We start from the raw sequence: 12,612 nt of genomic DNA, 5'->3' as shown, positions 1-12,612 counted from the left end.
GTGTCTAGATTATCCATAAACAATAATGTGACTTTCTTCTTCTGAAGAAGAATAAAATATGATTCCCAGGATTAGCCAGACAATGCCCACCGGACAGCCGAGGAACCCTTTCCATCTGAGGTAACGAAGTGTGGAGTTGGATGAACACAGCAGGCCAAGCAGCATCAGAGGACCAGGGAAGCTTGACGCTTCAGGCCTAGACCCTTCTTCAGAAATGAATTTTTTGAAGAAGGGTCTAGGCCTGAAGCGTCAAGCTTCCCTGGTCCTCTGATGCTGCTTGGCCTGCTGTGTTCATCCAGCTCTACATGTTGTTATCTCAGATTCTCCAGCATCTGCAGTTCCTGCTATCTTTGAAACTCTTTCCATCTGTTGTCCACATGACTGATAGCAGCCCATTACCTGGCAGCAATGCCTTCTGTAGCCCTATAATCTACCAATCCTGCCACCTGAGCTGAGTGTTAAAATAGTATCAGAGATAATGGGAACTGCAGATGCTGGAGATTCCAAGATAATAAAATGTGAGGCTGGATGAACACAGCAGGCCAAGCAGCATCTCAGGAGCACAAAAGCTGACGTTTCGGGCCTAGACCCTTCATCAGAGAGCTCTCTGATGAAGGGTCTAGGCCCGAAACGTCAGCTTTTGTGCTCCTGAGATGCTGCTTGGCCTGCTGTGTTCATCCAGCCTCACATTTTATTAACCTGAGCTGAGTGCTCACATGACAAAGTGCCTGTGGGCTTTTGGCCATAACAATGAAACCTTTATCATAGCGAAATGTCCTAAGGTGCTTCAGGAGTGTTATCAAGCGCAATGCAATACCGAGTCAGATAGGGAAACATGAAATGATAGATTTTAAGAAGTTCCTACAGTTGGATTAAGCATTTGCTAAAAATCACTTTCACAGCCACATCTCCTTCCTTAGCAACTGTATCAGGCTCCACAGGAATTCCAACTAAATTTCCATTCACCACCAGAAACAAAGCCTTTGTCTCTTATACTGGGTCTCAACACCATCTGCCCGCTTAATCCTGCTCTCCCTGTCAGAAATCTAAACAAAAAATCAATTCTCCAACACCTTTCAGAACTGAAGACCAGTTGTACCCCTTTTATAGAAAGTCATAGAGATACAGTACAGAAAAAGTTCATCCCATCAAGCCTTTGCTGGTTTAAAAAAGGTGGCTAAGAATTTTAATCCCATTTTCCAGCACTTGACCTTTAGCCTTATGAACTTTGGCATTGCAAGTGTATAAGTACATCTTAAATGTTATGAAGATCATACTGGAGTTGAAAGTGTAACTCTGTTTCTCTCTCCATAGATGTTGCCAGTCCTACTGAGTTTCTCCTGCAGTTTCTGCATTTCTTTCAGCTTATAGGGAGCATCTTAAACAAGGAAAGAGAGACAAGGATGTGGAATGGATAAGGCAGGGAATTTCAGAGCTGCAGCCTGGACTGCTGAAGCGCAGTCACTCTTAGAAATTGACCGTAGTCAAGCGGGCAAGATTTGGAGGCAACATGGAAACCATAGAGGGTAAAATAGGACTGGAGGAAACTACATAATCAGGGAGGAGTGAAGGTGAGGAGAGATCTGAAAAGATAATGAGAATTCTAAAATTGAGGCATTACTTGATTGTGAAGCAATGTAGGTGAGTGAATAAAGGATAAAGTCACTGAAAGTTTTTTCTTAAATGGGAATTTTCTTTGAGCCTGCTGGTAGTTTAAAGCTTAATGTGAAAAGGTAAGAAAAGTCTTTAATTCTCTGAGTAGATAAGTTTCCTTCAACAGAAAAGCACCTTGAATATTACCTTCCTTCTCAGTAAGTAACTTACAGAAAGCTATAGGCCTGGCTTTATCTCACAAAAGTTAATAAAGGTGTCTCAGCACAGAAAGAGGCCATTCAGCCGGACTGTCCTACACTGTTGTTTGTGCTCCCCTTGGCCCTGTCCCACTCTAACACCCACTCTTCGAACCTTAACCCTATTAGCTTATTATCCGCACTGCCCTCATATTGTGGATGTTGGGAACCCAAAATGCCCAATGAGATTTTTAGCCAATCTCCTTGAATTGTAGCCATTGTGTCAATGCTGAAAATTGAGCAGCCAGTTTGCACACAGCAAACTCCCACAAAAAGCAAATGATTTGTGATCAGATCAAGTGTTTTAGTGATGCTGGTTAGAGGGCTATGGCGGGTCACTTTTCCCCAGAGAGAACATCCCTGCTGTTCTTCAAAACCTGGCACTGAGATGACAGGTGGCAAGCTCAGTTTAACTTCAAATCCAACAGACAGCACCGCTAATGCTGTCACATTCCATCAGCATTCCAATGAAAGTGTCAGCGAGGATTTTGTGCTCAATTTGCCTGAGGCCACCCAAACCCATAGACTTGGAGGTATGTGCGATACAGAGAATACCACAGAATGATGATAGCCCTACAATTTTTCTCTGTTGCACTCGTCCATTTTGGGTATAATTCTCTTCATGTAATCAGCACAGAGGGTCACAAATCAGAGGGTAAATTGAGTTTTGTACAAATTGGGTCCCCACAATCTTTTGCGCTAATTTTAAAAACATTGCACAAGAACCTGGCCCTACGGCAGGAAGTATTAATTTCCACGTTCTGTTAACCTGTGCTTGTTTGCTGAACTTCATGCAATCTCCAAAAATTAAGCTAGAACTTTGAAGCTTCAAGATATAAATAGGTTGAGTTTGAATGGTTTTGGAAAGCATTAGTTTTTAATTATTTAAGGAGCCCACCGCTGTACCCCAATCTGACTAGCAAATAGCTTTGTATGCTTTTTAAGTTCATTTTCAGTAAAGTAACTCATAAACAACTCATGTACATTGGACTATAATGCATATTCATTCTGATAAACCAATTTTTAAACTGCAGTAGTCAACATTTACCAAGTCACTACATTTATCAAAGGATATTTTTTAAACAATATTCTTTTATCCAAAAAATTTTTAAATTTAAATTGCTGTCTGATTCTGGTGCTACATGCATTAGGCAATATGCAATGAATTGGCTGCAATTTTTAAAAAAATCCATTTCATATGATGCTTAAATCTCCCAAGAAATACAGCGAAGTATTGCAGTGCTGTAAAAACAAAACCTTCATGTTTGGATTATTGACACAGTTGTAATTTGATTTATACAGGCTTCTTCATGTTAAATTCTGAGTAAATATTAAGGAAACTGTTGGCGTAGCATCAGTCACTTCTGTCCAACCTACAGTTACCACAGATTAGTTAAAGTGTGAATATCACCTCTCTACCTGTTCACCCAACCACAGGAAGAACCATTATCTCCGGAGAGGAGCTCTGTTGTTAAGACTGGAAAATAATTAATATTCTGTCTCTGAGTTCCTACCTGACTGGAGTACTAATGGGCTTCTGAATGCCTTTCGGTCTTGCTACAGATTACAGCTGCATTGTGCAGGGTATGAAAAGCCTGGCCACTTCTGCAGTAAACAAAATGTTTATGTTAGCATAAATATTAATGCTTTAAATTTTAACAAACCATTTCTACATTGTCAGACAGCAGCTTCTATTTGATTGATCTGGGAATAAGAAATGTACAGAACACAAGATCAAAAACATGATGTGAGGGATTAAGCACAGCTACTCCTTCAAAGAATCAGTACAGCAACAGCAGGCTGAATGGCCTCCTGCTATGTTTTGTTGATTCTAAACAGAACTTTCAAATTGAATATATGATGAAGGGGAATATTTATAGGGAAGGAGCAGAGAAGTGGAAATAAACAAATAGATCATTCAAACAGCAAGTATAGGCATGATGGCCCAAATAACCTCCCCTGTATTAGTCAATGACTCTAAAACATTCCTTCAATCGGGAATACTTATAATTGCTTCTCAACTGTCAACCTTCCCTCTTGCTGTGTTGGAATCCAAATTTGGTGTCACCTGACTCAATATGTTTTGTCTCCCATTTTCATCTTACATTTTAATGCAGTAAAAGCCTGGCAGCATATGTGCCCTGTGTCGAAACTGTTCCACACTTATCACGAGGCTGATTCATAACAGCCTTGAATTTCTCTTTCTTTCCCAGGACTGACGTTCTGCACTTGCATGATGAGTAGCAAAATCCATCTATAAATAGAGAGAAAAGCAGTGTAGACTGTCTCATATCAGAGAGCAGGACAATTGACACAGGGTAATAAAATGATCATTCAATGGAAGGCTGACCCTAAACCATGAAAGAGAATTAAGTACTTTACAGGGATCAACCGAACACCTTGATTTAAATTACAGGCTTGGCTTATTGTGCCACCTGTAATTTTTAAAAATCTATATCATGGTATCAATCAGGTACAATCACCGTTGATGATTGTAAGGAAAGCTGAAACTATATTTATTAAATAGTTTGTGATATTAATGCAGAATAACTGGATCACATGATTCTCCATTGAATTTAAGAAGGGAATACATTTAAGTTTAACTTTCCTAAGATAGTTAGTTTGGATTCGTAGGCCTGTCTGTTTGTTTGGACACCCTTTCATATTCTATATCTAAATGATTCACATGGAAATAATGACTTATTTTCCAAGACTGACTTTCTAGTAACAAAAGGGAGAGCACAGATTTAAAGTCAATGGTATAGAGGTTGGTGGGGAGTTGAGGAGAAATATTTCTCCCTTGAAGGTAGTGTGCGTTCAGAACTGACTGCCTGAAGGTTAATAGAGGGAGAAAGTCTCGTAACGTTTAAAATAAAACATGATGCACACTCAAATCACAGAGCTACAGACCAAGAGCTGGGATAGACTGGATCATTGCTGTTCAGTCAACAAGCACATGATGGGCTGAAATGCTTCCTGGTTTGTGAAGAGTATTCATGCTGTGAAATAGAACACCTTCAATTTAAAGACAGCTAGAGTTCAATTGCATGTTGGGTTTCACTCCTGTGACACTGTACCTTTGCTCCAATCTCAGCAAATCATTTCACACCACACCAACAAGCCATTTCTTCCACCTTTAGGGCTGGTTGGCATTGCCAGTTAATGCAGTAATCACACTCCTCAGCTGCAATATTCAAGCCAGGGCGACTAGATTTTCCTTAGACTTGCTGTTTGTCTCTGATTTAGAAACCTGGCGCACGTCTTCAGCAAACACCAGGTGCAGGTAATGTAGATGAGGAACTAACTCAAGTCTAACACATGAAAACCTTGCGTTGCTTACAGGGAAAAGTAATTGCAGTGATTTCCCGTTGTACTTCCTCCTGGTGAATCACCTAACCCCAAAAATGACTGCAGGGTCACACACCCATCTGACATGGTCTCTTCTGGGCATCAGTGTAGAATACAGAGTCAGTGCCTCCATCTCCCCTCCTGGGGGACGCTGGGAGTGGGCTTCAAGCCCAACCCTTCTGGTTCAGAGGCAGAAAAGCCACCACTGTGATAAAAACTGAATTCCCAACAGTAATTCATTGCAGCGTCTAAGGAGACCATTCAGGCCATGGACTCCTTCACAGACCTCAATGGAGTCAGTCCCATCATAAATATATGCATGTTATAAAAACATGAGCAGACTATTTAGCCCCTCGAGCTATTTTATGCTTCATTTAGAACTTTGACCATACATACCTGGCTCGTTTCCATAACCTGAAATATTTGAGCCAAGCAAACATCCATCAACCTCAGACCTGAACTATTTAAGTGACCCACTTTTTTGGGGGGAGACAGTCACACATTTCCACCGTCCTCTGTGCGATAACCTTCCTGAGTGACTGAGCCTGAAATATTGACAGAACAATCCAAGGCAGGATCGAAGTGATGTTCCTGCTGCTGTGTGGTGTTGTCTGACCTGTGCGTCAGGCTGTCTCATCCGACACTGTCTTTGCTCCTGCGTTCAATGTTTGTGGATCCGATCCCATCCATAACACAAGCATCTGTCTTGACTGTACAAAAATGAGAAAGTACTGCAATAGGTAAAAGGTTGAGGTCAGGGCACCTTCTGTCTGACCAGGTGATCTTAAAGATCCTCTTTAAGCAGACTGAGAAACTGCTCAGCCCAGCATCCATCTCTGACAGTGATTAATCAGTCCTTGACCTTGTAACTGCATGTGAGAATACAGCAAATTCACTGCTTTCTTTATTTGCCTAACAGGTATTGCACCCCAAAGTAGTTCACATTGTGGGACATTTTCAGACTTACTGAGAAAGGTTGAGGTGCTGTATAAAAGCAAGCTTCATGATAGAGTGCAAGGATGATCATTGTGGCATAAGGAACGGGGAAGAATAGGGAAGAGATATTCACCTCATATTGTTCTATTATGGAGTCATCGAGGTCGACAATCCAGAATAAGGCAGTTTGGCCCATCGATGCTGTACTGATCAAAAACAAGCACCTAACAATTCTAATTCCATTTTCCAACATTTGGCCCTTAGCCTAGTATTGTGTTGTGGTGGCTTGCAGTTGGGGTTAGTCACTAAAAATTGGCTCAGCAAATGCACATCCTCCTCCTCATTCTGTCGCACTCTCAAACTCACTCTTGGCCATTTGCAGAGGTTTGGGAGTGGCATAGCTAAGTCAGAGTTGCACCTTGGGCTCATTCCACACGGTATTCACTTCCAGCACCTTTTTTGTTTCAGTCAGAGAGGTTTTATTTTCTAACTTATTAGGTCCAGATGTCCTGCTTCACGGTCATGATCTTAGCAGAGCTGCAGGGAACTTGTCATCAGACGAACCCCGAAAGTGGTTTCTGAGATTTGCACCGTCTTCAGAATCCAGGCAGAGAGGAGACCTTCACTTGTTTGACCCTAATTATCAAGCGCTGATTGATGTCAACAGTGAAACAGGGCAGTTAGAGGATGGAAATCCATTGAAACAGTGGATTCCTGACCTTGACTTCTCCTGTGCTAGGGGCAGGTGGAAATCAGACAGACATGTGGTCGCCTCAACATTTTATCAATAAGTCTGAAAACAGGGATCTGGTTCACAGGCAATGTTCAGTGCCCTTCAATGGACCAGATTTGGCACCAATATGATGCTCAGCGTAACCCATCCACATTCACCAACTAGACTAGCAAACAAAAGGAAGCCATTGGGGATTCTAACAGCAAACACACCTTCTGTTTCTTTTGGGTGATAAGTGAGGTTGTGGTCATGTGAACTATAGAATGGAGCTTGTGTTTCAATGACAATGGAGGTGTTAGCAGGATAATGGTAATATTATTGGCCTTGTAACCCAGAACCCTGCTCTAGTGATAAGGCAGCATGATGGCACAGTGGCTCAGTGGTTAACACTGCTGCCTCACATTACCAGGGACCAGGATTTGATTCCAGCCTTACTGGAGTTTCTGCAATTTCCCCGCATTTCCCACAGTCCAAAGATGTGCAGGTTAGGTGGATTAGCCATGCTAAATTGCCCTCTAGTGTGCAGACTAGGTGAATTAGCCATGGGAAATGCAGAGTTACAGGGATGGGGAGTGTTATTCTGGGTGGGATGCTCTTTGGAGGGTCAGTGCAGACTTGATGGGCTGAATGGCCTCTATCTGCACTGTAGGGATTCTATTATTGTAGCTTAAGCTGGACAAGCTTCCTCTGTTAGTAATCATTAGTTTAAGATAGTTTTAAGTTCTCAGGATGTGTAATTTCACTGGAGAGGCCGGTATTCTGTTGTCCAACCCTAACTGCCCCGATGACTCGCAGGAGCATTTGCACTGAGGAGATAAAAATCTACCGTGTTGCTGTCAGACTGTTGTCACATGTAGGGTTCACCATGACAGCCTTCCTTTTGAAAGCCATTAGTAGTTCAGATGGACGTTAAAGACAGATCTTGGTCAAAATCCCGGGACTCCCTCCCTAATAGCGTTGTGGGCAAACGTCCATCTGAAAGGCCAGAAGGCAACTCCCCAACACCTTCTCAAAACCACACAGCCACTTTTACTTCATGAGGCAAGATTTGTTATTTATTTTCGGATTAAAGTGTTTCTGAAACTAACTTCAAACTCTCAATTTGTCTTGTGGGTGATGTTTAAGCTTGTGTTTTGTGGATCGTTAGCTCATGAGCAGAGCCACTAAACCGGCCGACCCTCTGTCCCTCATTAGGGTTGTCAACAAAATTACACTTCTCAAACTACCGTTTCCCAACGTTTGTCCTTTCTGTGGACTCTGGTCTCCGCGGCTCACTGACACAATTAATGATTAAAATTTACAGTGAATTTTACATCAGGAGGAAGAGCCGAGTTCAGAACTCAAGCCATTATCCCACCTCAGTCTACAAGTGATTTGATGTTAATTAGAACATAGAACATTACAGCACAGTACAGGCCCTTCGGCCCTCGATGTTGTGCCAATCTGTCAAATTCTAATCATGGTTAAGGAAAGATTTGATGCTGTGGCGGTCAACGCTGTTGAGCTGCTGGTTTCATCCCTGTTTAATGTTGCTCAGATGACTGCATAGCTCACTAGGAAACCGCAGCCAGCCCAGAGCAGAATTCTGGAAGATATCCTGGTATGTAGGAGGCCAAGGTCATTCAAACAAACAGATTAGTGACCCCCTGAAGGACTGTGTGGTGAATAGCTTTTCTTGCTCACACATCTCCAGTCTGTACAAAACTAATAATTTCTCCTCCGTCACGATAGTCGCTGCTCTGATCTCTGAATCAGAACGATATGGTTGAACCCCTATTCCTGAGACTGGAGCACAAAATCCAAGCAGACATTCCTAGTGTTGAGAGAGGGCTGTGCTGGCAGTGGAGTCATCTTTTAGATGAGATGTCAAACTAAGGCCTGTCTGCTCTGTTAAACAGATATAAAAGCTCCCATTGTTCTGTTTTAAAGTTAAGTAAGGCATTATCTTCCCAGTGTCCTGGCCAATGTTTATACTTCAGCCCAGATCCCTTAGGAAACTAATTCACTGACCATCATCACATTGCTGTTGTGAGAATTTACTTTGCAAAACCATGTTCTGGTGTGTATTACGGACCAGACCAGACCCCCTCAAAATATTTTAAGAAGGTACTGTAGATCTTAACTTTCTCTTATTTTAAAGGCAGATGTGAAGTGCACGTTCCAGATCCAATGTGATTTGTGAAACTACTCAATGTTAAGTAAAGCAATTTATTTAAACACGAGAATTAAAACGTAAACAAATGTAAAAAGAATTTACAATAACTTAACTATTGGAAAACTTAACTGAATACAGATACGGTACCAATTACTAATGAACTTTTCCAAAATAGTAACAGCCCATTAACACAGCCCGTGGCAAAATGACGAATTCAAACACAGATTCTTACAGAGATAGCAGGAACTGCAGATGCTGGAGAATCCGAGGTAACGAGGCGTAGAGCTGGATGAACACAGGAGGCCAAGCAGCATCTTAGGAGCAGGAAAACTGACGTTTCGGGCCTAGACCCTTCATCAGATGAGAATCTTTAATTGCACTTCTTGTGGGCCAAGAAGTTACTCCAATCATTCAGTTTAGGTGTTAGCCTGATTTTCAGCCTCTCCTGCTGCACTAATCCATAGCCTTGGAATTCTCTCCCTACACCTTTTTGACATGTTTTAATACTCCCTTAAACTTACAACAGTAACTGAGCTTTTGGCCACCTATCCTAAAATGTGTGTATTACATTATCAGTCATGTGAAGATTCTTGGGATGTTTTGCTATGTTGAAGGCACTATATAAATGCAAGTCATTGCTATAGTCCATCCTCTTCAATAGACAAGATCTATTTTTGGGCAGAAGTTCATGCTTGGAAGGTTAGTGACAACCAGTTTAGCGGTTGCTTCCCTGCACAGTCTAGGGTGACCATTCCCAATCACAGAATCTTCACCCACAGCATTATACCTTTTATCGGCATCTTATTTGCTTTGCGTTGCTGATTTCTGAAGATGATGAAGTGGGAGGGGATTGAAGAACTGGGTGTGGGGGAGCAGGTTGTGGTGCGAGGTGGATCTGATCACATTAATGATCAGGCAGAATAAATCCTCATTCGTCACTGAGCAAATGAATGATTCCAGTCACACCGAGTTGGGAGCATCATTAATCTGTCTTCAATCTGTCTGAGCATTTCTTAATGCAGTCAGGAGTGTGTGGGTCAGATCTTCTCCATAATCAGTTTCCAGATCCACTGAGACAGCCCTTTGAAATTCTGTAAATTCCAATGTAGAAATCCTAGAGATGGTTGCACTTTGAGGATTTCATTATTCACTAAATTCTCATGTGCTTGACAGAGCAGCTGATATCAGGTCAGTGTTCCTCCACATGGCGTTCTGCAGATGTAGGGAGCTTTTACCATGGAGTGTCAGAGCACAGAGGGGTGACCAGTTGCCCTGTGACACCAGGAGAAATAGAATATTCTAGAAACGCAGCAGGTCTACCAACGGAAAAGCACCTGACCAGTTGCTGGTAACAGAGCAACAAAGAACCTGTGGACTATCAGGATTTTCCAAAGTTGTTCAAGCCAATAAATTACATTTTGAAACCTAGGGACAGCTGTCGTGTGGGACTGTCAGCAACTAATGTGCGAGCTTCCCCACTCACAATTTAATGATGTTTTCATGCTGTTTTTGTGTTTGGTTCATTCATGGGACATCGCTGCCCAACATTTATTACCCACCCCTAATTGCCCAGCGTCCACCATGTTGCTCTGGGTCTGGAGGTCTCCCTCCCTGAAGGGCATTAGTGAACACCCCTACCTGCAAGTTCCCCTCCAAATGCCTCACCATCCTGACTTGGAAATATTTCGTCGTTCCTTCACCATCGCTGGGTCACAATCCTGGAATTCTCGCCCGAAGAATATTGTGAATCTACCTACAGCAGTGGGTTACAGCGGATCAAGAAGGCAGCGGACCGTCACCTTCTCACGGGCAACCAGGGACAGGCAATGAATGCTGGCTCATCCAGCGATAGCCACATCCCACAAAATGAATGAATTTAAAGAAATTCTTGCTGACCACGAGACTCTTCCCGTTCGACCAGGAAGTGGTTTTCCTCTCCCGAACAGACCCTGTTGTGCCCAACAGCTAAACACCATGATCAGCAGCAGAGTTAGCCTGTTCAGCAACAGTCAGCTGGAAATTAAATAGGGAAATGTCCTCACCCATTGTGCAGTGAAAAGATTGAACTCCTTACTACAGGATGTCGCTGAGGTGATTAGCATAGATACATTCAGTGGGTGTTTAGCAAGTGAATGAAGAAAGAGGGGGACAGTTCGGTGAAGGAAGATCAGAGGAGACTTGAGTGGACCAAAAATGCCAACATGGACATGCCAAATGGCTAACAGGGGCCAGCATGGTGGCAAAGTGGTTGGCACTGCTGCCTCACGGCACCTGAGACCCTGGTTAGATTCCACCCTTGGGGGGGTGATTGTTTGTGTGGAGTTTGCTCATTCTTGTTGCATCTGTGGGTGTTTCCTCCCACAGCCCAAAGATGAGCAGTTTAGGTGGATTGGCCGTGCTAAATCGCATCATAGAGTTCAGGGCCTGGGATGGAGGTGATGGGGGTGGTGCAGGGGCAGGTGTGGGACCTCCTGCGGTTGCAGGGAAAAGTACTGGGGATGGTGGGGCTAGTGGAGAGTGTGGAACGGACAAAGGAGTCACGGAGAGAGCAGTCCCTCAGGAAGGCAGATAAGGCTGGGGAGGGAAATATATCCTTGGTAGTGGGGCCAGATTGCAGGTGGCGGAAATGGTGGAGAGGCCCCAAGAAACCCTTCCACATTAAACAGATGTTCACCTGCACACTTGCTAATGTGGTATATTGTATCCGTTGTTCCCAATCTGGCTTCCTCTACATCAGGGAGACCAAGCGGAGGCTTGGGGACCACTTGTAGACACCTACACTGGGTTCGTGACAGACAACACCGCCTCCCAGTCGCAAGCCATTTCCACTCCCTCTCCCACTCCTTGGACAACATGTCCATCCTGGGCCTCCTCCAGTGCCACAATGATGCCACCCAAAGGCTGCAGGAGCAGCACATCATATTCTGCTTGGGAGCCCTGCAGCCTAATGGTATCAATGTGGTCTTCACCAGCTTCAAAATCTCCCCTCCCCCGACCACATCCCAAGACCAACCCAGCTCTTCCCCGCCTCCTTGACCTGTCTGTCTTTTCTCCCACCTATCCACTCCTTCCACCTCACTGAGCAACCCCCACCCCCACTCCCTACCTACTAGCCTCATCCCTGCCTCCTTGACCTGCCCATCTTTCCTCCCACCTACGCACCCCTCCCTCCTCTCTGACCAACCCCCATCTCAACTCCCTACCTACACTCACCTTTACTGGCTTCATCCCCGCTGTCTTCTCTCCACCTATCTGCTCCTCTATCCACCTTTTGTCACCGCCTCTCCCTCTCTCTATTTATTTCAAAGCCCTCTTCCCCTCCCCCATTTGTGAAGAAGGGCCCCGGCCCAAAACGTCAGCTTTCCTGCTCCTCTGATGCTGTCTGGCCTGCTGTGTTCATCCAGCTCTATACCTTGATATCTCAGACTCCAGCATCGGCAGTTCCTACTATCTCCATAGAGTTCAGGGATGTGCAGGCTAGGTGGGGTAGTCATGGCAAATGCAGAGTCTCAAGGATGGGGTAGGGTCTGGATGAGATGCACATCAGAGGGCTGGTATAGGCTCAATGGGCCGAACTGAACTGTGGGATT

At 43.9% G+C, this 12,612-nt stretch overlaps 1 protein-coding gene across 4 annotated transcripts in view; it reads left to right on the top strand.

The window, feature by feature from the left end:
- Positions 1-12,612, top strand: part of srcin1a (SRC kinase signaling inhibitor 1a) — a 498,739-nt gene that overhangs the window by 179,082 nt on the left and 307,045 nt on the right. The gene's annotated exons all lie outside the window — the stretch shown is intronic.

The sequence above is a fragment of the Stegostoma tigrinum genome, chromosome 31 (assembly GCF_030684315.1).
Source record: "Stegostoma tigrinum isolate sSteTig4 chromosome 31, sSteTig4.hap1, whole genome shotgun sequence".
Lineage (NCBI taxonomy): Eukaryota > Metazoa > Chordata > Chondrichthyes > Orectolobiformes > Stegostomatidae > Stegostoma > Stegostoma tigrinum.
This window is presented reverse-complemented; position numbering and strand designations above follow the sequence as displayed.